The sequence below is a fragment of the Ranitomeya imitator genome, chromosome 3 (assembly GCF_032444005.1).
Source record: "Ranitomeya imitator isolate aRanImi1 chromosome 3, aRanImi1.pri, whole genome shotgun sequence".
In the NCBI taxonomy this organism is placed as follows: Eukaryota; Metazoa; Chordata; class Amphibia; order Anura; family Dendrobatidae; genus Ranitomeya; species Ranitomeya imitator.
In genome coordinates this window covers 775651090-775678051 of record NC_091284.1, presented here as the reverse complement: position 1 = coordinate 775678051, position 26962 = coordinate 775651090, and the positions used below count along the sequence as shown (strand labels likewise).

The 26962-nt window shown below is 46.8% G+C and overlaps 1 protein-coding gene across 2 annotated transcripts in view; it reads left to right on the top strand.

Annotated features, from left to right (window-relative positions):
- The window catches only part of PSPC1 (paraspeckle component 1), a 159246-nt gene extending 153363 nt beyond the window's left edge, over nucleotides 1-5883 (top strand). For both annotated transcript variants that reach the window (XM_069759094.1, XM_069759092.1), the window contains one exon: nucleotides 5620-5883. The gene's annotated coding sequence lies outside the window, so the exon portion shown is untranslated. The remainder of the gene's footprint in view (nucleotides 1-5619) is intronic.
- The last annotated feature ends 21079 nt before the right edge of the window (nucleotides 5884-26962 follow it).

Genomic DNA, 26962 nt, shown 5'->3' with positions numbered 1-26962 from the left:
AGAAAACGGGAAAAAAATTCCAAGTGCGGTGAAACTGCAAAAAAAGTGCAATCCCACACTTGTTTTTTGTTTGGCTTTTTTGCTAGGTTCATTAAATGCTAAAACTAACCTGCCATTGTGATTCTCTAGGTCAATACGAGTTCATAGACATCTAACATGTCTAGGTTATTTTTTATCCAAGTGGTGAAAAAAAATTCCAAACTTTGCTTAAAAAGAAAAAAAAAAAGTGCCTTTTTCCAATACCCGAAGCGTCTCCATTTTTCGTGATCTTGGGTCAGGTGAGGACTTATTTTTTGCGTGCCGAGCTGGCGTTTTTAATGATACCATTTTGGTGCAGATACGTTCTTTTGATCGCCCGTTATTGCATTTTAATGCAATGTCACGGCGATCAAAAAAACGTAATTCTGGCGTTTCGGATTTTTTTCTCGCTACGCTGTTTAGCGATCAGGTTAATGCTTTTTTTTATTGATCGGGCGATTCTGAACGCGGCGATACCAAATACGTGTAGGTTTGTGTTTTTTTTTTTAATTGTTTTATTTAGGATGGGGCGAAAGGGGGGTGATTTAAACTTTTGTATTTTTTTCCATATTTTTAATAACTTTTTTTTTTTACTTGTGCCATGCTTCAATAGCCTCCATGGGAGGCTAGAAGCTGGCATAGCCTGATCGGCTCTGCTACATAGCAGCGATCATCAGATCGCTGCTATGTAGCAGAAATGCAGGTGTGCTGTGAGCGCCGACCACAGGGGGGCGCTCACAGCAGGCCTGCATCAGTAACCAAAGAGGTCTCAAGGACCTCTATGGTTACCTTCCTGATGCATCGCCGACCCCTGATCATGTGACGGGGCTCGGCGATGACATCATTTCTGGCCGCCCGGCCGGAAGCGCCGGTTAAATGCCGCTGTCTGCGTTTGATAGCGGCATCTAACAGGTTAATAGCAGCGGGTGAATAGCGATTTCACCCGCCGCTATTGCGCGCACATGTCAGCTGTACAAAACAGCTGACATATTGCGACTTTGATGTGGGCTCACCGCCGGAGCCCACATCAAAGGGGGAGACACGACATGCGCCGTACTATTACTGTGCATGTCGTGAAAGGGTTAAGATATATCTAATATATAAAGGTGTATGTGTGTGTGTGTATGTCTGGGATTGGAATCTGCACCGTCGCAACTACAGCCACAAAATTTGGCACAGTCACACGTCTGGACCCTGAGAGCGTCATAGGCTATGTTGTAAGGTGAAATTTTAACCCCGCGTGTTCCAATTCACCAAACAATTTTGCCCCCTATCTACATAATGGGGAAAAAAGTGAAAGGAAAAGTGTAGGAGGCAAATTGACAGCTGCCAGATGTGAACAAGGGGGACTTAAAGAATGAGAGCGATGGGGCCAAAGAGTATATACCGTACAGTTGCTATGAACACACACAATGCGCCACACACTACCACGTGCTTTAACACGTATACCACCCTCAGCACACATTTCACCACACATACACCAACCTCGCCACATAAAAGTTGAAACACAAAAGTCGCCACTCAAAACTTGCCACGCGCAAAATTCGCCACGTGCAAAACTCGCCACATGCAAAACTGGGCTCACGCAAAACTCGCCACACGTGCAAAACTCCCCTCATGGAAAACTCGCCACACGCAAAACTTGCACACACGGAAAAATTGCCACATGCACAAAAGTTGCAACACATGCAAAAGTTGCCTCACACAAAACTTGCACATACTCAAAACGCACCACACCTAAAACTCGCCACGCGCAAAACTTGCTGCACACAACTTGCTACACTAACCTGTCACATGCAACTCAACACACAAAAAGTTGCTACACGCATGTCGCCACACAAAACTCATCTCACAAAAGTCGCTACATGCATGTCGCCACACGCAACTCAACACACACAACGCGACACATGAAACTCCCTAAAACACACAAAAGTCTGGTATTATCCTTCAAAATAAAAATCTGATTAATAAGCAGACAAACTAGAAGAGCAACAAATGTACCATATAGGAAATACTGCAGCTGTCAGTCACATGACCTGTCTATTATTCGTATTTGTGAGCTAACATATACTGCCATGGGGAGGGCTTCCTGTTGGCTGGGGATTTATCAGGCTGTCAATAGCAACCAATTACAGCTCAGCTTCTATTTTGCTACAGTTAATTAATCTGAGCTCTGATTGGTTAATATAGGCATCAAAGGACATTCTCATAACAAAGCTTGTGTGAGGTAATAGCATTTCAGTTAGGGTGTGTTGGTGGAAAGGCTGATGTCAGTCACAGTACCTCTATGTGAGAGGATATAGAAACTAACAGTTACAGACTATTTTTACCACAATAATGCCTCATAAGAAAAGGAATTCCATGGCACGAATGTCAGCTGATGCGAAAAGAAATGCTGCATTACGGGCCAATGAAAAATGTGAAGGCCGAGAAACAAGGCTGACACACATGAGAACAGCAAATAATACAAAACCCGGCACTCAACTTTGTGGTGTGAAGAAACGAAAGATTTATTATCCCAAATCAGAAAACGTTTCGGTCACACAACTGGACCTTCATCAGTAACGTTTACTGGGACAATATATAGATTCAAGTGGCTATATGGCCTGCCCGGAGGTAGCTACCAATATAGTATTGGATATCCAGAGAGAAAAGTTACAGCCTATATGGGTGCTGTCATCGCGGCGTCCACCGCTGAATAGCAAGTCTTGCTATTCAGCGGTGGACGCCGCGATGACAGCACCCATATAGGCTGTAACTTTTCTCTCTGGATATCCAATACTATATTGGTAGCTACCTCCGGGCAGGCCATATAGCCACTTGAATCTATATATTGTCCCAGTAAACGTTACTGATGAAGGTCCAGTTGTGTGACCGAAACGTTTTCTGATTTGGGATAATAAATCTTTCGTTTCTTCACACCACAAAGTTGAGTGCCGGGTTTTGTATTATTTGCTGATTACGGTTTGGGAACCTACCCGTGCACCTCATACGGTTGTGCACACGTGTTTCTAACTACACATGAGAACAGCAGCTGCTTCCTCCAGAGCCAATGAACTTTCTGAGCAGAGGGAAGCGAGGCTTGCAGATAAGAGAAGAGCTGCTTCCTCAAGGGCTAATGAGTCATCTGCTTCTATTAGCTTAGTTTTTGCCTTTTAATAATTACATTTTTATCTATTTGTTTTGTGGTTTGTGTGCAGAATAAATTTTTGTTAACACATTCTATTTTGCGAACAGCAGTTATTGACCCGGGCGAAACCGGGTAGTACAGCTAGTATATTATATATGTGTAATCTCTGTCTCCTCATATAATCCGAGACAGGCTTGACATGTCACGAGCTCTTTTGGGGCTATGTAATCACTCCCAGCACTTTTTGTTCTATGTGTTGAAAATGGTACTGGACATTGGCTATATGTTTGAGGTTGTTGAATTTGGACAAAAGGATGGTATTTGGATCTACCTGTATTTCTCAGCATTGAGTACGCCATTAATCCAGTATTTCTCAGCATTGAGTACACCATTAATCCAGTATTTCTCAGCATTGAGTACACCATTAATCCAGTATTTCTCAGCATTGAGTACGCCATTAATCCAGTAATTCTCAGCATTGAGTTCACCATTAATCCAGTAATTCTCAGCATTGAGTACACCATTAATCCAGTAATTCTCAGCATGGAGTACACTATTAATCCAGTAATTCTCAGCATTGAGAATTATTCAGCTTCCGTCCTTTCCTCAACCCTCACTCTACCAAAATGCTTGTGCATGCCCTAATCATCTCCCGTCTCGACTACTGCAACATCCTCCTCTGTGGCCTACCTTCTAACACTCTCGCACCCCTCCAGTCCATCCTTAACTCTGCTGCCCGACGTATCCAGTTTAAACTACTAACACTGACCTGCAAAGCCATCCATAACCTTTCTCCTCCATATATTTCCAAACTAATCTCTCAATATCTTCCCTCACGTAATCTCCGGTCCTCCCAAGACCACCTTCTCTCCTCCACTCTTATTCGCTCCTCACCCAATCGCCTCCAAGACTTATCCTGAATATCCCCCATCCTCTGGAATTCTGTGCCCCAACACGTCCGGTTATCCACCACATTTGGATCCTTCAAAAGAAACCTGAAAATCCACCTCTTCAAAGAAGCTTACAGCCTGTAACAACCACACGGCCACCTCAACACCATTGGAGCTACTGCAACCCCTGACCTACTTTCTCCTTCCCCATAATCCTGTAGAATGTAAGCTCGCAAGGGCAGGGTCCTCTTCCCTCTGCACCAGTCTGTCATTGTTAGTTTTGTTTACTGTAAGCGATATTTGCATTTTGATGTAACCCCTTCTCATGTACAGCACCATGGAACTAATGGTGCTATATAAATAAATAATAATAATCATTGCAGCATAAATCATTCAGCTGCCGCGATGAAAACTAAAGCTCCGAACACTAACAAATACTCGGAGATCCCCCGAGCAACGAGTATACTCGCTCATCACTACCGTTCATCATGCAGTGCCTTCTGAAGGTGTCTGATTGGCTCCAAATTTATTCAGCAGCAAGACGGCAACCCCCAGACACATAGCCAATGTCATTATGAGCTATCTTCAACGTAAAGAAGAACAAGGAGTCCTGGGAGTGATGCTATAGCCCCACAGAGCTATATTCATGAAGAGACTGAAGGAATTGCACAAGCAATATATACAGATAATCGTAGTTAGTTCTCCCAAATATTGGGAACAACCTCCCTTCTGAGTATTTTCAAAAACTGTGTGCAAGTGTAGCGAGAAGAGATGATGCTTTAATGTTTAAAATATGCACAGTACGGTCAACGCCAAATATTGATTTTGTTTATTTTTTTATTCATTCACTTTGCATTTTGTTAATTGATAAAATATAAACTACAGGTAGTCCTCGACTTACGCCGTTGATCTGTTTTTACGCGGCGTCGTAAACTGAATTTCGATGTAAGTCGGACCATACATTCATACAGTACTGTACCATAATAACAGTACAGTACTGCAAACACTTAGCCTATCCAAACACCTATCCTAACATATAATTAGGGTGTTATGGCGTGCAGGAGACTCGTTTTCCTCGTGTAACCGGGTACAGTGTACAGTACTGGACTCTATTCTTCCGCCGCTGCACGTAGTTGCATGTAGTTCGACTTACGACGCAAAACCGCGTAAGTCGGAATGAGGCATCGTATAAAGCGTTGTAACCACGAAACGATGTAAGTCGAGACCGTTGTAACCCAAGGACTAACTGTATTCACACTTCTTTTTTAAAATCATTTTTGTTGAAAAACTCCAAATAGAAATTTTCCAACTTTCAAATAACACAAATGACATTCCATAGTATAAAACATAATCAAAGTAACTCCTCTTCAATTAAACCCAAATCTCATCATCCCGAGGGGACCATTTTTTTTTTCGGAGCAAACTATTCACACTTTTATTTTTGAAACCATTCTTGCTCTACATTTCTGCACACCTGACTGAAACGTTAACTCCATACTCTACACGTCTATATGAAGATTTGCAGTTGTCCTGTATCGCGTGGATAAATATTTTGACAATCTATCTTTCTGTTTCTTACAGTCTGCTGCTGCTGCTACCTGGATGGAATATGAAAAGGCTTATGGATGATGACTATTCTGATCTCAAGTATATTTTTCTATGATTTACTGAAAAGGGAAATATTCTGAAATCCACCGGAAATCATCTTATACAAAAAGTTAATTTATAAATGCCATTTGAAAAACTGCTATAAACTTACTGAAACAAAAAAATGAAACGTTTGCTCTTTCTGTGGTTTTACTTCAATCTTTTCAAAATCTAAATAAATACAATATTTCTGTAAAACTTGTTCATGGAAAAGATTTACTACCAGTCGGATGAGTGATCTGAATTCTCATTTTCAGAATACAAGATTTTCATTTAGAATTATAGTGAAATCAAGTGGAATTTTTATTTTCAATGTTTCCATTGCCCAACACTGGAAACGCTCAATTAATAAGGTTCAACATAAAATATATTTTATTAAATAAGAATGTATACTGAGCCGTGCATGAGTTCTGACATATCATAACCTAAGCCATTAACCAGACGCCACCAAACCTCCAAACCTCTCCCTTGGTTTCTATTATCAACATTTGAGTGTGAACTGGACTTTTACAAAGGTAACTCTGAAGTACGTGGACCTTGGCCCCAGAATGCTGTCGTGGATCGTCAATGATTATGTATACCCTACCCAAATCCCCCGAGAAAAGTAATGGCTCTTTCCTATGTCTTTTCAATATCCAAGGGCATGCTAGGGTTGCCCTCTCTCTCATCTTTGTCTCTTGTTTAAAACAATTTTTTTTTAGAACAATCTTTATTCCATTCATGAGACAAATTTGACAAATTAAACAAGTTACGTTAACAAGTTTTTCAAAACATGCACTAATGCAACCATTACACCAATCCACATCCTTATACACTGCTCAAAAAAATAAACACTAAAATACCATATCCTAGATATCTGAATTAAATATTCCTGTTGCAAATTTTTATTCATTACATAGTGGAATGTGTTCAGAACAATAAAACATAACAATTACCAATGTAAATCAAAATGAATATCCCATGGAGGTCTGAATTTGGAATGATACTCAAAATCAAAATGGTAAATCAAATTACAGGCTTATCCAACTTCAGTGGAAATGCCTCATGACAAGGAAAAGATGCTTTGTATTGTGTGTGGCCTCCACGTGCCTGTATGACCTCCCTACTGTACAATGCCTGGGCATGCTCCTGATGAGGCGGCGGATAGTCTCCTGAGGGATCTCCTCCCAGACTTGGACTAAAGCATCCGCCAACTCCTGGACAGCCTGTGGTGCAACGTGACGTTGGTGGATGGAGCAAGACATGATGGCCCAGATGTGCTCAATCGGATTCAGGTCTGGGGAACAGGTGGGCCAGTCCATAGCTTTGGTGCCTTCATCTTGAAGGACCAGCTGACACACTCCAATCACATGAGGCCTGGCATTGTCCTGCATTAGAAGGAACCCAGGGCCAACTGCACCAGCATATGGTCTCACAAGGGGTCTGAGGATCTCATCTCGGTACCTTAAGGCAGTCAGGCTACCTCTGGCAAGCACATGGAGGGCTGTGCAGCCCTCCAAAGAAATGCCACCCCACACCATTACTGACCCACTGCCAAAACCTGTGGTAAATTTGCCAATCTTGGTGTTCTGTGGCAAATGCCAAGTGTCCTGCACAGTGTTGGGCTGTGAGCACATCTGTGGACGTGGGGCACTCAGACCATCCATATGGAGTCGGTTTCTAACCATTTGTGCAGACACATGCACATTTGTGGCCTGCTGAAGGTCATTTTGCAGGGCTCTGGCAGTGCTCCTGTTCCTCCTTGCACAAAGGCGGAGGTAGCGGTCGTCCTCCTGGGTTGTTGCCCTCCATGTGACAGTCTGGACATGCCGTGGAGAGCGATCTGCTGCCTGCAAAATCCTTCAGCATGAACGGTTTGGCAGTGGGTCAGTAATGGTGTGGGGTGGCATTAATTTTGAGGGCGCGCACAGCCCTCCATGTGCCCGCCAGAGGAAGCCTGACTGCCATTAGGTACCGAGATGAGATCCTCAGACCCCTTGTGAGACCATATGCTGGTGCGGTTGGCTCTGGGTCCTAATGCAGGACAATGCCAGACCTCATGTGGCTGGAGTGTCAGCAGTTCCTGCAAGATGAAGGCATTTAAGCTATGGACTGGCCCACCCGTTCCCCAGACCTGAATCTGATTGAGCACATCTGGGACATCATGTCTCGCTCCATCCACCAACATCACGTTGCACCACAGACTGTCCAGGAGTTGGCGGATGCTTTAGTCTAAGTCTGGGAGGAGATCAGGAGACCATCCGCTGCCTCATCAGGAGCATGCCCAGGCGTTGTACAGTAGGGAGGTCATACAGGCACGTGGAGGCCACACACAACACTGAGCATCTTTTCCTTGTCATGAGGCATTTGCACTCAAGTTGGATCAGCCTGTAATTTAATTTTCCACTTTGATTTTTAAGTATCATTCCAAATCCAGACCTCCATGGGATATTCATTTTGATGTACATTGATAATTGTTTTATTGTTCTGAGCACATTCCACAATGCAATGAATAAAAATTTGCAACAGTGATGTTTCATTCAGAGATATCTAGGATGTGTTATTTTAGTGTTCCCTTTATTTTTTTGAGATGTATAAAATATATATATACATATACAGTACAGACCAAAAGTTTGGACACCCCTCAGTTAAAGATTTTTCTGTATTTTCGTGACTATGAAAATTGTACATTCACACTGAAGGCATCAAAACTGAATTAACACATGTGGAATTATATACTTAACAAAAAAGTGTGAAGCAACTGAAAATATGTCTTATATTCTAGGTTCTTCAAAGTAGCCACCTTTTGCTTTGATGACTGCTTTGCACACTCTTGGCATTCTCTTGATGAGCTTCAGGAGGTAGTCACCGGGAATGGTTTTCCAACAATCTTGAAGGAGTTCCCAGAGATGCTTAGTACTTGTTGGCCCTTTTGCATTCACTCTGCGGTCCAGCTCACCCCCAAACCATTTCGATTGGGTTCAGGTCTGGTGACTGTAGATGCCAGGTCATCTGGCGTAGCACCTCATCACTCTCCTTTTTGGTCAAATAGCACTTACACAGCCTGGAGGTGTGTTTGTGGTCATTGTCCTGTTGAAAAATAAATGATGGTCCAACTAAACGCAAACCGGATGGAATAGCATGCTGCTGCAAGATGCTGTGGTAGCCATGCTGGTTCAGTATGCCTTCAATTTTGAATAAATCCCCAACAGTGTCACCAGCAAAGCACCATCACACCACCTCCTCCATGCTTCACGGTGGGAACCAGGCATGTAGAGTCCATCCGTTCACCTTTTCTGCGTCGCACAAAGACACAGTGGTTGGAACCAAAGATCTCAAATTTGGACTCATCAGACCAAAGCACAGATTTCCACTGGTCTAATTTCCATTCCTTGTGTTCTTTAGCCCAAACAAGTCTCTTCTGCTTGTTGCCTGTCCCTAGCAGTGGTTTCCTAGCAGCTATTTTACCATGAAGGCCTGCTGCACAAAGTCTCTTAACAGTTGTTGTAGAGATGTGTCTGCTGCTAGAACTCTGTGTGGCATTGACCTGGTCTCTAATCTGAGCTGCTGTTATCCTGCGATTTCTGAGGCTGGTGACTCGGATAAACTTATCCTCAGAAGCAGAGGTGACTCTTGGTCTTCCTTTCCTGGGGTGGTCCTCATGTGAGCCAGTTTCTTTGTAGCACTTGATGGTTTTTGCCACTGCACTTGGGGACACTTTCAAAGTTTTCCAAATTTTTCACACTGACTGACCTTCATTTCTTAAAGTAGTGATGGCCACTCGTTTTTCTTTACTTAGCTGCTTTTTTCTTGCCATAATACAAATTCTAACAGTCTATTCAGTAGGACTATCAGCTGTGTATCCACCAGACTTCTGCACAACAGAACTGATGGCCCCAACCCCATTCATAAGGCAAGAAATCCCACTTATTAAACCTGACAGGGCACATCTGTGAAGTGAAAACCATTCCCGGTGACTACCTCTTGAAGCTCATCAAGAGAATGCCAAGAGTGTGCAAAGCAGTCATCAAAGCAAATGGTGGCTACTTTGAAGAACCTAGAATATGACAATTTCAGTTGTTTCACACTTTTTTGTTAGTATGTATTAATTCATAGTTCTGATGCCTTCAGTGTGATTGTACAATTTTCATAGTCATGAAAATACAGAAAAATCTTTAAATGAGGTGTGTCCAAACTTTTGGTCTGTACTGTGTGTGTGTGTGTGTGTGTGTGTGTGTGTGTATATATATATATATTACATAGTCTCCTATATTATGTATATTGCTGTCCCTTATACAGTGCCATCTCTTATTATGTACAGTACTGTCTCTTACATACTGGATTATATAGAGCCCTGATTTTTATTTCATACCGTCCTGTCTTGTAAGATGTATAATGCAATGATGGCTGATGGAGCATGGGAAAGCTTTTCTAATGGAGGAGCTGATGGACTGGTCGTCTGGTCACCGGCTGCTCCATCAGCAGTCATTTTATATCTAAAAAGAGAGGGGACTATGTAATAAAAGAGGGCACTGTGAATAACAAAAATAACAAGAATACACTATGTAAAAGACAGTACTGTACATAACAGCAGAGGAAGCTATATAATAAGGGATGGCACCATATATAAAGAGGATGGTATGTAATATAGGGATTTTTGTGTACTCACCGTAAAATCCTTTTCTCCGAGCCATTCATTGGGGGACACAGACCATGGGTGTATGCTGCTGCCACCAGGAGGCTGACACTAATACAAAGAAAAAGTTAGCTCCTCCCCTGCAGTATACACCCTCCTGCTGGCTCCTAGCTAACCAGTTCGGTGCAAAAGCAGTAGGAGATCAATAACGACATATAAGCGTAAAGCATGTCACATTATATATGAGTATAACATATCAAAAGATAAAAACAAAGCATAAGCCAATAACAGGGTGGGAGCTGTGTCCCCCAATGAATGGCTCGGAGAAAAGGATTTTACGGTGAGTACACAAAAATCCCTATTTCTCCTTCGCCTCATTGGGGGACACAGACCATGGGACGTCCCAAAGCAGTCCCTGGGTGGGGGCAACATCACTTCAGGCCGTGTAGCCGCTACTTACAAGTGCGCCACCGCGGCCTGCAAAGTCTACCTGCCCAGACTCACATCTGTGGAAGTGAGTGAATTATAGTGCTTCAAGAATGCATGCGGCCTGGAGGAATTCGCAAGCCTGCGGTCGTGCTTGCCGACGTCTGGCGCCTAGAGCCCTCAGACAGGGAGATAGGCTGGCATCTAGCGCGAAAGGACTCCTGGATGGAGAAAAGAATCCACCAGGCTAACGTGGCCGAAGAAAAAACGGCTAAACCCTTCCTGCAACCGTCAGGAAGCCTACTTACCATCGAAAAACCCGAGTAAAATATCCAACCTTTGGAAGTACGTCGTCCTCGATACGTACCCACTCGGAGCACTCGCTTCTTCCAGATTATGGAGAACCCATTCCGCTTTGTGGACTAGAGCCGAAGGAGATGAGAGGACGATGCCCCTGCAACAGTGGAGATATAATACCCCTTGGCAACGAGGGAAGGGGATGGCTAGAGGGCAACCTTGCCTTGAAGGTAATAAGGAAAAAAGATAAAGAACAGAGCGTCGAGATCTGAAGACTCATCAGGAGGACAAGAACGCAGAGAAAGAAGGGGAGAGACCCTCCCTGATAGAAAAGTCTATCCGGATCAGAAAAGGAGTCCACTGTAAGATGCCCAGGACCATTAAGGTCCCACGGATTTAACGGTACGCGGTAGGGAAGAATTACAGGTTGAGGCCTGCAAGAAAGACCATATTTCCAGCTTGAGACAATAAGCCGGAAAAATACTAGTACCGCAAGCGAGAAAAAAAAACCTGACATGGTCAGTGCGGGTCTCCCGGGATCACTGGGGCCCTACCCACTTCCGAAAAGGTTTCAGACGTAGTGGAAGAGGGGTTATGGAAATTGGTACTATGGAAGAATAGATCATGCACTGCAATGGTCTTGGATCGCGAGGCCAAACCATGAACTGGAGTACATTGGTGTTCAGCTTGGACGCCATCCGAACTACCTCTGGAGTACTCCAGTGAAGGCAGGTCCGATGGAAGATTTCCGAGTGAAGTTCCCACTCAGCTGAGGAAAAACCCGGACGGCTGAATGTCTGCCGCCCAGTGTTCTACTCCAGGGAATGTACTGTTGAGATCACCGAAGATAGAACTCGGCCCATCAGAGAGTGCGAGGTACCTTAGCCATGGCGCTTGACTGAGGGTACTTGCTAGATGGCTAACTTGGGGCACAGCCGAGGCATTATCCAACTGAAGACCCGCCAGAAGGCAGAGGGCCTGCTGAAGGAATAGCCGTACCGTTCGGATCTACAGAGAGATGATCGGGAGAAGAAAACTGGCAATGGTATCTCCCAATAGCCCTTGGGCCAGGAGAAGGCTCTGGAAGAGAAAGGAGCTCAGAGACTACCCCTTGAGAGCCTGATTGACTTGCAGAAAACGAGCGCAGCGAAGGAAACTGCTTCCGTAGACGTCCTTTCCCTCAGAACCCTCCTAGCGAATTGAAAGAACCGAGGGAATGAGAGCTTGAGTGCGCAAGCTCCCTGTAGAAGGGCCACGACCTAGACCCGAGAGAGAATAACCATCCTCCTTGGGCAGGATCATCCTCAAAGAGGATCTGCTGGGCTGAGAATGAGGGAAAAAAACTTGTCTAAGTTTAGCTGCTAGCCCAATAGAGAGGTAATTGCAAGTGATATGGACGACTCAGCGTAGTCCTAGGAGAGCGGCTACAAAGTCGACCAAATAGGGCAGGACGACCATGCTTCTAAGGTGCAAGAAGAACATGACAACCGTCATGACCCTTGCGACCACTCTGGTGTGGTAGCCAGGCAGAAGGGCCAGGTCGTGAAAATACTGTTCGCGAATGGAAAGGCGAAGAGATTATAGTAGAGAGGAGAAATAGGTATGTGAGGGTAAGAATCCCGAATGACGATGGATGCCAGAAAACAACCACGTTTCTCTGTTGAAGTAGTGGCTGAGCGGAGGAACTCCATCCGAAAAAAGAAAGGGCCCTGTCAAAGGTTGTTAGAAGTTTGGGGTCCAGGAATGGAGATACTTTTCATTCCCTCCATTTTGGAACCAAGATCCCTTAGATCTAGACTGTCCTGGCCAATGCTTCCACTGCTGGTTGAGCCTGAAGAAGAGATACGATCCCTTGCTAGTCTCCCGCTCAGAAGATTTGATTGGCCAGCTATACTGTGGAACGAAGTAGATAAGGTCTGGGACCCGGAGACTTTCATTCTCTCCCTTTGGTCAAGCAACCCATGTGGCGGCTAAGGAAGGGTAGAGCGCTGAACCCGAAAACACAAGACGGAACGAACTAGATTTGCTATCCGACCGTCTGTGGAATCTTAATTGATGATACACCGGCCAGGATACTGGTAGGAATACCGCAAGAAATTCTGCCCAGCGAGTCTGCCAAGTGACAGAATGCGGGACTGTAACCAGCAGGTCTCTGCCATCGTCGTGCAGAGAAGAAAATAAGGAAAAACCTCGATCCACCATCTTCTTAACAGGGAAGTGGAGAGGAATCGTCCACTTTCTTGCATCTGATACAAAGGGGGGAAAACCTCCTGGTTGGGACGCCACAAATGTGGACGCCACATCCCCAGAATTGAGGTTTCCGAGTGGACAGGGCAGGTTGTGGCGATAGACCTGGATGCAGAAGAAGATACATGGAGGCGACACTCCGTGTGCTCGTCTGTTGAAGGTGTGGGGGGAAATCGGAGCCCTTTAAGGGACCCGTCGCCCATAAAATTCCGACCAGGTATGGTATCCTACTTAGAGGTCTTCCAGTGCATCACCGTCAAATGTTGATGGAGATTTTCTAGAACCTGTACGTTTTTCTAGAATACTTGCGGCCCCTGCTAGCCGACGGCTCCCATTGTAGGAGAGGGAGCATGTGAGTGCTCCAGAGCTCAGTTAGGGTGACCAGGGAATGAGTCATGAGAGCTTTATTGCTGGGAACGCACAGCTCTCTGTTTGCAAGCCTGCACACTGTACTATACATTCTGTAGTGTGCAGGAGCACCAGAGATTGCAGCCTTAAGTATATAAAAAACAGGGAAAGCTAGTCCCTTAATGCTGCCGGGATGCGTGCCGGGGGGGGGGGAGATATTGGGGCGATTCACCTTACTCAGATTCTGAGTCCCCCGTCTGGAATAGCGCTGACTTCAGCGCTGAAAAACCGCCGGCCGCAGCCCCCTCCAGAAGAAATAGTGACCGCAATGGAGGAGGAAGAAGATGGCCGCCGAGATCTCGTCTGGAACGAGAAGCGCCTGAATAGGGGGGCGGAGCCGCTAGAAGGGAGCAAGCGGTGGGTGGGGCTTCCCGGGATGCGGCCTAAACAGGGCCGAAGCCGGGGACTAAATTTATGGCTTCGGCCAGCGCGCACCCGCAGACTGAGGGGAAAAGTGCCGCAAAGCTCTGTGGGGACCCAGTCGCTATTGAGCCCTCCTCTGACCGCCGGAAAAACCCAAATCTCACGGAGCACTTACCCCAATATGGAGGGGGTGGCAGATGCTGCAGGTAGGAGCTGTGCCCGGGTAGATAGGACGGTGCAGGGTTGGGGAGCCTCCATCCACCCTCCCTGCAGAAGAGGGGTGGAGAGGAACCGTCTGCCTCCTTCCATCATCCGCTTTTTCAGTGGTGATGCAGTGGGGGCTGCTTGGACGCCACGCTGGAAGGTGCCTCTGTACAGCCGAGGGTAAAACCTGGTGGACAGGGCTGAATGTCCGGCAATAGGCCTGGCTGCAGAAGAGGATACTGAAGGAGAAACTCCAGTGCTCGTCTGATAAGGGAGAGGGGAGATCGGTGCCCTTGAAGGGGCCCGTCGCCCCTAAAATCAGCTCAGGCAGTGGCTTCCCACGTCGCAGGAGAGGATACGGAGAGGTAAAACTCCCGTGCTCGCCTGTTGATGGTTCGAGGAGATCGGAACATGAAAGAATCCGTCGCCCCATTCGACCGTAGTAAAAAGTAAAAAACGGTAAAAAAGAGTTCTTTGGGTCTGAATAGCAGACCCGTCCGTGTGCCTCCTACGGACACTAAGCAAGAACTGGTTAGCTAGGAGCCAGCAGGAGGGTGTATACTGCAGGGGAGGAGCTAACTTTTTCTTTGTATTACTCCCCCCCGCATCCTATTATTGTCCTCCCACTCCATCATTGCCCTTTTCACCACCTCCATCATTGCCTTCACCACCACTATCATTGCCCATTCCACCACCTCCATCATTTCTTTTCCCCCACTACCCCATCATTGCCCATTCCACTTGCGTAAAACTAGGATGAGTCTCGCATGTTAATACTCGGTGCTGCTGCCGGCACTCAGATCAGCGTGCGGCTGCATAGAAATACATGCAGCCGCACACTCCATACCTCTGTGCCAGGGGCAGTGCTGGGTATTGCCGTGCGAGACTCATCCGAGTTTCGCGCAAGTGAGTATGAGCCCTTAGATGCAGGTCCTGAAGTCTGCTTCCAGGCTGTAGACCAGTAATCTGCAGGTCCTGAAGCAGTCTTCAGGACCTGTAGATTACTGGTCTATAGCCTGGAAGCAGACCATAGGACCTGCATCTTACTGTGAGTAGCTCTGCTCTGCAGACTGACACTCTCTCCTCAGCATATATCTTTCTGTCCCCTAACCTTCTGGCATTAGTTAGCAGAGGTCCCCAACTCCAGTCCTCAAGGCCCACCAACAGGTCATGTTTTCAGGATTTCCTTAGTCTTGCCCAGGTAATAATTGCATCACCTGTGCAATGCAAAGGAAATCCTGAAAACACGACCTGTTGGTGGGCCTTGAGGACTGGAGTTGGGGACCTCTGAGTTAGTGGGTCTGCTGTCTATCATGAAGGCTGTAGAAGAGAAACAAGCAGGGCGATTGTAGGAGGAGATAAGAATTCCCTGCAGAGAGCTGCCACCTTCTGGGTCCAGATGTTGGCAAATGGTGATCAGAGGGAGGAAAAGGAGAGCCAACAAAGAAAGAAAGAGTACAGAATACATGCCACGATGTAGAAAGAAGGGCATGACCCAAAGCGACCCGCTCAATTAGGCTGGGTGTGGGGGCTAAACTAACCGCCGGAGCAAAGAGGAGGGGGCATGACAGCGGAGGCGGGAGAAAAATGCACACAAAATTGCCGGGAGGAGGCGGAGCTAACTGCCAGAAAAGCCCATTGAAGATCTCTGGAAAAGGGGGCACAGCTAATGGCCGGAGACAAGAGGAGGTGGGCCAGAGATTGGGCGGGAGAAAAGTCCGCTGATGTTTGGAAGAGGGGGCGGAGTTAACCACAGAATAGCCGGGGCCTAGATTTAGAAAAGGTGGCCGCCGAGGCAGAGGATGGAAGTGCAGAGGCCCAAAAAATACCTGTAAGGTAACCCTGCACACCCAATGTAGCTAGAAATAAGAGGTAAACGGGCCCCATATAGATCAAAAAAGTGTAGTTACTCACCGATAACGGTGTTTCTCAGAGCCCATGACAGCACTACCAGAGAGAGAGGGGATCCGCCCTTCAGGGACAGGAAACCTACAGGATAAAAAGGGCGGTACCTCTCCCCTGCATCAGTTTTGTTTACAGAGCATCGGAGGTCCTCCAGGTTAGTCACAACAACATAAAATATGCAATTTAATCATAATGCTTAACAAGTGAACACCGTGTCTATATGGAAAAACTACTTCACACAAATAATGTGCTCACCGCACACGTGATGAGGGGGGGAATAAGCAGGTGCTGTCATGGGCTCTGAGAAACACCGTTATCGGTGAGTAACTACACTTTTCTCAGTCGCCCATGACAGCACTACCAGAGAGAATTACAGAGATCATTGCTTAGGGAGGGACCACAGCCTGCAGAACCCTTCTCCCAAAGGTTAGGTCAGACGAAGAGGCTAGGTCTAAGCGGTAGTGTCTGAAGAAGGTTGAAGGTGAAGACCAGGTGGCCGCCTTACAAATCTGAACTAATGGTACCTCTGACCTTTCGGCCCAGGAGGTCGCCATAGCTCTTGAAGAATGTGCCTTCAGTCCTTGCGGAACGGCGTTCCCGGAGGATGAGTATGCCAAGGCTATTGCGTCTGTGACCCATCGAGCTATAGTGCCCTTAGAAGCTTTAAGTCCTTTTCTGGGCCCCTGGAAGCAGATAAAAAGAGACCCTTCCTTCCTATACTGCTGGGTGGTTTTAATGTATTGGACCAGGCACCTTTTAACGTCTAGTGTATGGAATTTCTCTTCCTTCTTATTTTTAGGGTTTTGACAGATGGAAGGAAGGATTATTTCCTGAGATCTATGGAATGTAGACGCAACTTTTGGTAGATAGGCAGGGTCTGTTTTAAGTATAACCTTATCATCCAGAATCTGTGTAAATGGAGGGTTTGCAGACAGGGCTTGGAGGTCACTTATTCTACGGGCCGAAGTCAGGGCTATTAGGAGGGTCGTTTTAAGAGAAAGAATCCTAAGGGGTACCGGATCTATAGGCTCAAACGGGGATTCTGTTAGGGCTGACAAAACCAAGTTCAGATCCCAGGTTGGCAATCTACTTATAGATACAGGTTTAGATCTTGCGGCTGCTCTGATGAACCGTATAACCCAAGGATTGGCCGCTATGTTCTCACAATATAATGCTCCTAGAGCTGCTATCTGTACCTTTAAGGTACTTACTGAGAGACCTAAGTCTAAGCCCTTCTGTAGGAATTCCAGTATTTGAGACACTGGAACCCCATCTTGCAATCTTACCCCTGAGGAGGACAGAAATTTTTTCCATGTTTTACCGTATATTTTTGTGGTCACAGGTTTCCTACTTTTCATTAGTGTGGACACCAGTTTGTCAGAAAACCCTCTTTCCCTCAATAGTGACCTTTCAAATGCCACGCTGTCAGATGGAGGTTCTCTGACTGAGGGTGGAACACCGGTCCCTGAGACAGGAGGTCCGGAAGATCCGGAAGTACCCAGGGATCGGTGGTCGATAGCATCCTCAGCCACGAAAACCAGGCTCTCTTGGGTCAGAAGGGAGCTATTAAGATGAGTCTGAATTTGTCCTGCCTGATCTTCCTCAGAACTGCTGGAATGAGAATAGTAGGGGGAAATGCATACGCTAGGGTCTGTGTCCAGGGTATTGTGAACGCATCCACGGCCTGAGGGTTCCCCCTGGGATCTAGGGAACAGAAAATTTCCACTTTCTTGTGCATATTTGCAAAGAGGTCTATTACAGGGGTTCCCCATAGATCTGTAATTCTGTTGAATATGTCCTGATTTAGAGACCACTCCCCCTGCTTTAGTTGGGTACGACTTAGGAAGTCCGCTTTCTGGTTTTCTACCCCCTTTATGTGTAGGGCTGATAGGGACAGGAAGTTGTTTTGTACCAGGCTGAAAATTTCGAAGGTGGTTTCCATTAATGATTGAGACCTGGTTCCCCCCTGGTGGTTTAAGTAAGCTACTACTACTTTGTTGTCCGAGAATATTCGGACATGATGGCCCTGTAGTTGGTCTAAGAAGTACAGTAGTGCGTGATTTACTGCCCTCAACTCTTTTTGATTTGAGGAAGATCTGAGCTCCTGAAATGTCCATATCCCCTTTGTTGTCCAGGTGAGCCCCCCACCCTGTGGGACTTGCGTCTGTGGTGACTATCTGAGACGCCTCTATCACCCAGGGAATCCCTTTTGATAAGTTGCTGGGATCTAACCACCAGACTAGGGAATGAATAGTGGGTAAACTTAGTCATTCGACTTTCTAACCGCCCCCCTAGTATTTTTTGGTTTCTTAAAATATCCCACTGAAGTGTCCTCGTGTGGAGCTGTGCCCACTGGACCGCTGGGAGACAGGCAGAGAGGGACCCCAATAATGACATTGCCTTCCTTAGAGTCATGGTAGGGTTTGCACGCGCTTCTGACACTAAGTGGATTATATTTTGTTTCTTCTTGTCTGGTAGGTAACAGACCTGAGAATTTGAGTCCAAGGTGAGACCCAAGAATTCTTGAACCTTGGTTGGTTCCAGTTTTGATTTTTGGAGGTTCACCAGCCAGCCCAATTCTGTTAAGGTGTCTATCACTCTGTCGCATTGTTGACGGCAGAGTTCGGCCGAGTTGCTCACAATCAGAAAGTCGTCTAGATATGGAATAATCAAGATACGATACGATACGATACGATACACTTTATTGATCCCGTGGGAAATTATGGTATCACAGCAGCACAACTTAAATCATAAAAATCATAAAGGAATTCCATAGTTGACGTCTTCCTCTCTCAGATGTGCCATCATCTCCGCTATCAACTTCGTGAAGACGCGGGGAGCAATTGATATGCCAAAGGGAAGAGCCCTGTATTGGTATTCCCTTATCTGTCCTTTTATGACTACTGCCAGTCTGAGGAATTTCTGAGAGGTCTTGTGAATGGGGACGTGATAATATGCGTCGCTGAGATCTAGAACTATCATAAAACAGTTGGGAAACAGATTTTTTACCGTTGACTTTATTGACTCCATTTTGAATCGGTGATTTTTTACATAAGTATTCAACTTCCGTAAGTTTATTATAGTTCGGAAGGTTCCGTCCGGTTTGGGAACCAGGAACAATGGAGAGTAGAAACCCTTTCCTCTCTCTAGAGGGGGGACTTCTTGGATGACAGACTTGTTTACTAGTTTTACGATTTCTAGTTCTAGAGCTTCTTGTTGATGAGGAGATTATCTCAGCGGTGTTACCACATAATTCCGTGGGGGTAGGGATAAAAATTCTATGCGAAGCCCTTCTCCTATTAATTTCAATATCCAAGGGCTGGTTGAAATTTTCTCCCAGGCCGGGAGGAATTGAGTCAATCTCCCTCCCACCCTGGGGAAGATGTCACTTGGGGGGGGGGGGGGTTTCTATCTCGAGGGGAGTTACCAAAGAGGAAACCTCTGTCTTTCCTTCTCCCGTCATCCCATCGGTTTTGCTCCCTCGGTGGTCTCCTTCTAAAAAATTTTCTGTTCCGAAAGGGCCGTTTATTATATGATGGGGCTAGGATGGGAAAACCTTTCTTTTTATCACCCGCTTTTTGCAGGATATCGTCCAAAGTCTCTCCAAAGAGAAATTTACCTTCACAGGGGATTGAGCACAGTTTTTGTTTGGTTTGTAAATCCCCCGGCCAGCTCTTTAACCATAAGGTTCTACGTGCCGCATTTCAGAGAGCTGCAGATTTGGATGTTAATTTAATGGAGTCGGCCGATGAGTCTGCCAAGAATGCCGCGGCTCCTCTAATCATAGGGATGGACTCTAAAATTTTATCCCTAGGGACCCCATCTCTAAGCTGTTTCTCTAGGTTATCAACCCAAATCATTAAGGAACGTGACGTACAGGTCGCTGCTATAGTTGGCCTTAAGCATCCTCCTGCTGACTCCCAGGCCCCTTTAAGAAAAGTGTCTGCTCTTTTGTCAAGAGGATCTTTCAAGGTTTCCATATCTTCGAATGGCAATGCGAACTTTTTTGAGGCCTTAGCTACCGCGACTTCTAGTTTGGGGGCTTTATCCCACGAGACCGAAGCCTCTTCATCAAAGGGGTATTTCCTTTTAATAGAGGGAACCGATGCATTTTTCCTTTCAGGTTTCTCCCACTCCTTTTTAATTAATGTTTGAATATTTTCATTAAGGGGAAACACTTTACGCTTTTTTTGGGATAGCCCGCCAAACATAATGTCCTGCACCGTTTTATCAGGACGAGGATCCAACACCCCCATCGTTGATCTAACAGCCTTTACAAGGCCGTCAACCTCATCTAGGGGGAAGCAATGATGACCTCCACTTTCACTGTCTGAAGAGGAGAGGGATGAATCTTGCGTATCCGAGTTTTTACTCTCGGAGCTGGAAGAGTCGGAATTCCTATCAGGAACTGATTTCTTAGTAGATTTCCTTTCACCTTTAAGGGAGTTAAATACCGTCTCAACCACCGCTTTAATTACAGAACGTAACTCAGAGGCGAAGTTCGGGGTCTCCTCACAGAGGATTCGCTCAATACAGGAGTCACATAATCTCTTCTCCCAGGACTGTGGTAATGCTTTCTCACATAAGGGGCAGGTCCTATTTTTCATCTTCCCCGTTCTCTTCCTTGCCTAAGATAAGGGAGAAGGGGAACCCCGATTACAAAAAATGAGCTTTCACGAAGATCACTCACCAATCTGACGCAGCCATAGGTACCGGCTCTGGAGGAGGGGTCGGATCCTGAGGCGTAAGATCCGTGGCCGGCCGCAGGTTTACCACACTGGAATCCTTACTCCGTTGTGTGGAATGGCTACTGGATCGAGAACTCCGGTTGCTTGCAGAAGTTTTCTTCCCTTGGCCATCTGTCTTCTGGCGTGGACGATGGCGCTGCTGCTGCTGCGGTGGCGGCGGTGGCTGGAGCTGCTGATCGCTGTCTTCCATGGCCTTTGGAACAGCATGCAGCAAGAGTTCTGCTAAGCGCTCCTTCTTTTAAGGATGGCGCTTATCCCCTCCCCTCGTGGCTGCGTTGTTTGGAGGAAGCGCTTACTTTTTTTTTCCTTTTCAGTCACTGCGCATGCGCACGCAGCTGTTGACCCGGAAATGAAGGATTCCGGTTCCGGGGCAGCGCCATCTTGGTGTAGTCATTCACCTCACTGCCCCCGAACCAGAAATTCCTCCACTGCTTCCGGTGCGGCGCCATCTTGGAATCCCTGGCGTCCTGCGGCAGTGTGCTAGAGCGCTCCAACCCCTATCCGGAGTGGCGGCGGCGCTTCCCCCCCGCTCACGCTTACAGACCCTTCGGTCGAAGTCGTGGCGGCTTCAGATACCGGACCAGCCGTGGCAGGGGCCTCCCCGCTGCCAGAACCCGGACTGGCCGGCTCCGGATCTTCACCAGGTAGTCTTTTCGTTCCGGTCGGTCATGACAGGTACCGTCCGAGAAGGTTCCCCGTCAGGGACAGGAAACCAAACTGATGCAGGGGAGAGGTACCGCCCTTTTTATCCTGTAGGTTTCCTGTCCCTGAAGGGCGGATCCCCTCTCTCTCTGGTAGTGCTGTCATGGGCGACTGAGAAAGGGTCTATACCCAGAATAAAGCCATAGGGATAACGCCCATACACAATTCAAGAAAGATTTTTAAGGGGGGCAGAAAGATCTCATCCTTCCATTCTCCGTCTTCGTTTCCTCTGTATCGGAGTCTTCTCCTCTGTCACCTCTGGACCAGAAACGTGTTGGATAGAAGAAAGGAGATGTACCTTGCCATCCTAAAGAGACCTTACTTAGACTCCCGATATTCTTGTGAGACATACGTGCCTCCTGAAACCGACAGGCTCTGGTGGGCGAGTGGGTAGGAGAGGGGGGCCAGGACCAATGATCAGATCACATAAACACACTTCATGTGTTAGGGGGTTAGGGTCCTGCCGGATAGACGTATGAGGATATGGGGAGGCAGTACACACCGTACTCAGTCTCTACATGGGAGTACAGTATGACTGTTCACATTGTATTCCTCCAGAGGTAAGAAGATTCATCTGAAAAAGACATTACAGGAAACGAAAATGAGGTAGATATGGGTCTAGTGAAAGGCCCGTGTCCACCTTTTACTGACCCTAAGCTAAAATGATTAACCTAGCGCCAGTCGGTGGGGCGCACACTGCTGAGGAGCTAACTTTTTATGCATAGTGTCAGCCTCGTGGTGGCAGAAGCATACACCCATGGTTTCCTATGTCCCTCAATGAAGGGATAAACAAAACCCCACTGCCTAGGATGGGCAAATGTGTCAGGAGGGGTTGGAAGAGATTTCATCTTTTGGTCTTGTGCTTTACTTTCAATTAGGGCTTGATGCTGGTCAGATTTGACTTAAGTCATATGTGACATCATTTGAAGTGACATCTTTTAAGTGTATTGTCAGAAATATGCCAGAATGGTAACCCATGGCATACTCTCCTTCACACTGTTATGCCCTGACCCATCTGCTTCCATCCACAGGTACGTTTGAACTGTCTGCTAACCTGGAATACCCACTGCACCCCTGAATCCATGCACCTCTCTCCCCGGTACGCTGTTACTTTTTCCCTGACTTTAATTCCACGAATCATACTTCTAATTTATTGCATGCTGATTGATATATCCATGCCTTTCACACCTAACACTATCCTCCTGTCTTATCCGGACTGCTCTCCTTCACCCACCTGCTTTCCCTTTTTATTTTTGCCTCATTATCACTACTGGCGACATATCTCCCAATCCTGCGCCCCCCCCCTCCTCATACATGAAACTACCACAATCCCTCACACTTAAAACCTGTGCAACTGAACCCCACCCCACTGCTTCCTCTCTCTGGGGCACTTTGGAATGCCCGCTCTATCTGCAACAAGATCCACAATCTCTTTACTTCCCGCAACCTTTCCTTCCTGGCCCTGAGACCTGGCTGACGCCCCCTGACCCGGCCTCCCCTGCTGCACTGAGTTATGGTGGCCTCCACTTTACCCACACTCCTCGCTCTGGCAACCGACATGGTGGGAGAGTGGGTTTCCTTTCCAAAAACTGATAATTCAACCCTATCCAACCCCCACCCTCACTTATCCTCCCTTCTTTTGAGGTTCACTCTGTCCGTATCTACTCTCCCTCTAATCTCCAAATGGCTGTCATATACCGACCACCGGGCTCAGCTACTGCCTTCATTGACCAATTCTCCACCTGGCTTCTTCACTTTCTGCTGACATCCCCACCATCATAATGGGTGACTTTAATATCCCTACTGACACCCGCCAGCAAGCCGCCTCCAGGCCCTTACCTCATCCTTTGGACTTACTCAGTGGTCCTCCACAGCCACCCACACAGACGGACATACACTAGACCTCATCTTCACCAGCCTCTGTTGCTTATCTAATCTCACAACCTCTCCCTTCCCCCTATCTGACCACCATCTAACTTCCCTCTCCAACATGACTGAAAGAGAACTTACTCGCCTCCTTTCCAAAATCACACTCGCCTGTGCACTTGACCCCATCCCTTCCCACCTGCTCCCCAACCTCACTAGCACGCTCATTCCAGCCCTAACCCATCTCTTCAACCTATCGCTATCTTCTGGTACTTTCCCCTCTGCCTTTAAACATGCCACCATCACACCCATCCTCAAAAAAAGCTAACCTTGACCCAACTGCTATGCCCAGCTATCGCCCCATATCACTGCTCCCGTTTGCTTCCAAACTCCTTGAGCAGCATGTCCATGGTCAACTTTCCTCATACCTCTCATCTAACTCTCTCCTTGACAACCTCCAATCTGTCTTCCGCCCCCACCACTCCACCGAAACGGCTTTGACCAAAATTACTAATGACTTACGGCCAAAGCTAAGAGACAGTTCTCCATCCTTCTCGACCTGTCCTCTGCTTTCGACACAGTTGACCACTGCCTACTGCTACAGATTCTTCCCTCGGCATCAAAGGCCTTGCCCTGTCCTAGATTGCCTCATACCTTTCCGACCACACATTTAGCTTTTCCCACTCCCACACTAGCTCCTCACCCCACCCCCTCTCTGTTGGAGTCCCTCAAGGCTCTGTCCTAGGGCCTCTACTTTTTTCCCATCTATACCCTTGGCCTAGGAAAACTCAAAGTCCCATGGCTTCCAGTACCACCTGTATGCGGACGACACTCAGAGCTACTTCTCTGGCCCAGATGTCGCCTCTCTTCTGTCCAGAATCCCGGAGTGTCTGTCAGCCATATCCTCCTTCTTGAACTCTCGCTTCCTATAACTCAATGTAGACGAAACCGCACTCATCATCTTTCCCTCATCTTGCGTATCCCCCCTACCTGATCTATCTATTAACGGCATCACGCTCTCTCCCACACCTGAAATCTGCTGCCTCAGGGTACCTCTCTATTCTGCCCTGTCCTTCAAACCGCACATCCAAACTCTTGCCACCTCCTGTCGCCTCCAACTCAAAAATATTGCCAGAATCCATCCCTTCCTCAGCCCACAATCTACTAAAACTCTTGTGCATGCCCTCATCATCTCCTGCCTCTATTACTGCAACACCCTCCTCTGTAGTCTCCCTAACTCCCTTGCACCACTCCAGTCTCCTCAACTCTGCTGCTCGGCTAATCCACCTCCTCGCTACTCCCCTGCTTCACCCCTCTGCAAATCCCTCCACTGGCTCCTAATTCCCCAACGAATCCAGCTCAAACTACTAACACTGATCTACAAAGCCATCCACAACCTGTCCCCTCCCTATATCTTTGAATTAATCTCCCAATATCTTCCCTCACGTAATCTCCGATCCTCCCAAGATCTCCTACTCTCCTCCACACTTATTCGTTCCTCACACAACTGCCTCCAAGATTTCTCCCGAATGTCCCCCATTCTCTGGCATTCCACGCCTCAACGTCCGATTATCCACGACCCTCGGATCCTTCAGACGGAACCTGAAAACCCAACTCTTCAGGAAAGCCTACAATAACCGTTCTACCGCCTCACCAACCACCCGAGCCGCTGCCACCCCACCAACCACCTAGCTAACGCGTCACCACAGCCAGAGCTGCCGCCTCGCCAACCACCAGAGCTGCAGCACACCGACTTCCTGTATCTTCCCCTTTATCCCAAAGAATGTAAGTCTGCAAGGACAGGGTTCTCTCCCCTCTGTACCAGTGTCATTGTAAATTTGTTTACTGTTAACGATGTCTACAACCCTGTAACCCCCTTTTCACATGTACAGCACTATGAAATTAATGGTGCTATATAAATAATAATAATGGGCTTGAGAAGCAGCAAAAAACGGTAATTAGACCTACCGTTAATTGCGTTTCCAGGAATCCATCCTGACATCACCATGGAGGATGTCCTTCTTATCCACAGTGGGGCAGGAAACCACTTAAAAGGACCCTCCCCCTACCACCCTTCAGTGATTTTCCAAAGTAACACATCTGGATGGATGCAAGAAGAGAATTTTATTTAAATAAATTGTCATACAAATGTTACATCACATTAGGATGAGGTGCTTTGCAATAGGGAACTAATAGTGCTGTCAGGACGGATTCCTGGAAACACAATTACTGGTAGGTCTAATTACGGCTTTCCAGGTCACCACCTGACAGCACCATGAAGAAGTACCAAAAGAATAATGGTCCTAGGGTGGGACTACTGCATGAAGCACCTTTCTGCCAAACGCTAATTGTGTCGACACCACATCTAGTATATAATACTTGGAAAAGGTACTGAGACTGGACCAGGATGTAGCCCTGCAGATCTGTTCTGCTGAAGCCCCCCTTTTTCTGCCCAAGAAGCGGCCATAGCCCTAGTTGAATGGGCCCCGAGACCCCCTGGGGGCTCTTACCTTGTGCATCATAGGCTAAGCTTACTGTGGTTCTGATCCATCTAGCAATAGTGGACTTTGATGCCTTCTTCCCCTTATTTGGACCCCTGTACTGAATAAATAATTATTACCCTGCCTTCAGGCCCTGGTCGCTTCCAGGTACCTGAGTAATGTCTCCCTGACATCTAAATTATGGTAGGATCTTTCCTTTTGGTTTTTAGGGAGTTGGCAAAATGAAGGAAGCATCACCTCCTGATTCATATTTGAATCTGAGATGACCTTTGGGAGAAAAGCTGGATCTAGTCTCAAGACTAATCAATCGAACACCTGGAGATAAGGGTTCTGAATAGATAGGGCCTTAAGTTCTAGCCTTTTTGCTGATGTGATGGCCACGAGAAACACTGTCTTAAGCGAAAGTTTACTGATCTCTCGGTCTTCTGCCAGATCGTATGGGTGCCTGTATAACATGTTAAGTACTAAAGTAAAGGTCCCAAGGAGGGATGTTTTTCCGTATTAAGGGTCTTAGCCTCTGAACAGCTTTGGAGAAATGGGCTATCCTAGGGTGTGATAAGGAGGAGTCGTAATATACACTGAGGGCTACAATCTGCACCCTTAGGGTACTAGGTCTAAGCCCTTTTTTGAACCCTGACTGTAGGAACTCAAGAATCTTGGGGTAATCTGTGTGGTCAGTATGAATTGTCGCCTCTCCACAGTAACTGCAGAATCTGTTCCAAATTTTCTTATAAATTGTGGAAGTCACTGGCTTTCCGCTTGCTTGTAGAGTAGAGATAACCTCATCTGACAGGCCCTTAGATCTTAGGAATTGACGCTCAGGATACAGGCCCGTGCCCTCCGCTCCGCTAATGACCTCAGGTTAGCATCCTCAATAATCAGAACCTCCCACTCCCGTCTCCAAGACTTTACACGTGCTGCGCCGATTCTTTGGAATGCACTACCTAGGTTAATACGATTAATCCCCAATCCCCACAGTTTTAAGCGTGCCCTAA